The sequence below is a fragment of the Phalaenopsis equestris genome, unplaced genomic scaffold, assembly GCF_001263595.1.
Source record: "Phalaenopsis equestris unplaced genomic scaffold, ASM126359v1 Scaffold001058, whole genome shotgun sequence".
Taxonomy (NCBI): Eukaryota; Viridiplantae; Streptophyta; class Magnoliopsida; order Asparagales; family Orchidaceae; genus Phalaenopsis; species Phalaenopsis equestris.
In genome coordinates, this window is record NW_018165497.1 from 128,748 (window position 1) to 130,526 (window position 1,779).

Here is a 1,779-nt window from a genome sequence, read left to right on the forward strand (position 1 = left end):
TATATATATATATATATATATATTATTTTTATTATTATTACTAAGTTATGGACTAATTATATGATTTAATACTTTTTGATGCCAAATGAAGGCCAGAGATTAACATAAAGCCATGGGACAAACTGTCCGGAGAGCTCAAAGAAGCCAATGAGAAGGTGAAGTGGATGGATAGGGAGCCCTATGCCTACTGGAAGGGAAATCCGGCCGTGGCCGCCACTCGTCGGGACCTTCTCCGCTGCAACGACTCTCTATCTAATGCTCGTCTTTACGCCCAGGTCTCGAGTGAATATAGCATATAGAGTCCGGATATATGCGGACAACATGTACAATTTTTTCGTATAATGTCGTATAACATATACATACAACAATGTACAATATTGTTGTACACGAAGTTCGGATATATACGCACTTTGATCTTGAATTATTGGACTTTTTCTCTACAGGATTGGCTAAGTGAGACTCATAAAGGGTTCAAGGAATCCGACTTGTCAGGTCAATGCACCCACAGGTAATGCTTTACATAAGTACCACCCAATTCTTATGTATTTACAAATATATTGCCTTTGTAAAAGTGAATATACCTTTTTTTCTGAATAGCTTTCTAACACTGAAGGGCTATAAACCTAAATATCAAATTTGAGGTGCTAGATTTGTAAAAAAGTATCAATTGTGTGATATATGTTAATTATTCGTGGGTATATATGTAAAGGTACAAAATATATATAGAGGGGACTGCATGGTCGGTGAGCGAGAAGTACATATTAGCATGCAATTCCATGACGTTGATCGTGAAGCCCAAGTATTATGATTTCTTCACGAGAGGGCTGATGCCTGTGCAGCACTATTGGCCTATTCGGGACAGTGATAAGTGCAAATCCATCAAATTTGCAGTTGATTGGGCCAATTCGCACAAAAGAAAGGTACCAAAATTTTACATTTATACCACTCAAATATTTGATATCACATAAGAAATTTTCACTATAGAAGGTGAAATAGTCCTTCTCATGAAAAGTATTTGATTTAAGGGCAATCAAATACAGGCCATACAAAACTTGGTATTTACAAATTACACCCCCGCTTTCATCCAATTTTCAAATTTTCGCGCAAATATCAAAATTCACGGTGTAACCTCAACCCATACTTTTCATTTTTATCAAATTCTTAATAGTTTTATCACGACACATGTAAATCGTCGGTTCGGAAGTTTAAAATAAAACACTTGATGATTAATTTGTAAATATCAATGTTTTTGGTGGCCTGTATGTAATTATCCTTTTTTTTATTATTTTATGGTTAGGCTCAAACTATTGGAAACGAAGGCAGCGACTTCATTCACGAGAAGCTGAAGATGGACCGCGTCTACGATTACATGTTTCACCTCCTCAACGAATACGCAAAACTCCTCAGATATCGGCCCACAAAGCCCATTGGGGCCGTAGAACTGTGCGCCGAAAGCATGGCCTGCCCGGCCCAAAATCTTACGGAACGGTTCATGATGGATTCCATGGTGAAGTCGCCTCAGGGCTCTCCGCCGTGCTCCCTTCCTGCTCCGTTTAGTCCTGTGGAGCTCCGAGTGCTGCAGAGGAGAAAAGCTAATTCCATCAAGCAGGTGGAGATTTGGGAGCAGAGAGCTTGGGAGGCCCAAAATAGCTATAATTAATAATTAATTGGGTTTATGTGATTTGGATTCTCTCTAATTATAATTATGAAGATTTGCATGCATACCACTTGATTCCTGTGTATTTACATATCTAACACTTAAACTTATATATATATATA

The 1,779-nt window shown here is 38.1% G+C and overlaps 1 pseudogene; it reads left to right on the top strand.

The window, feature by feature from the left end:
• The window catches only part of LOC110032928, a 3,152-nt pseudogene extending 1,436 nt beyond the window's left edge, over window positions 1-1,716 (top strand).
• The last annotated feature ends 63 nt before the right edge of the window (window positions 1,717-1,779 follow it).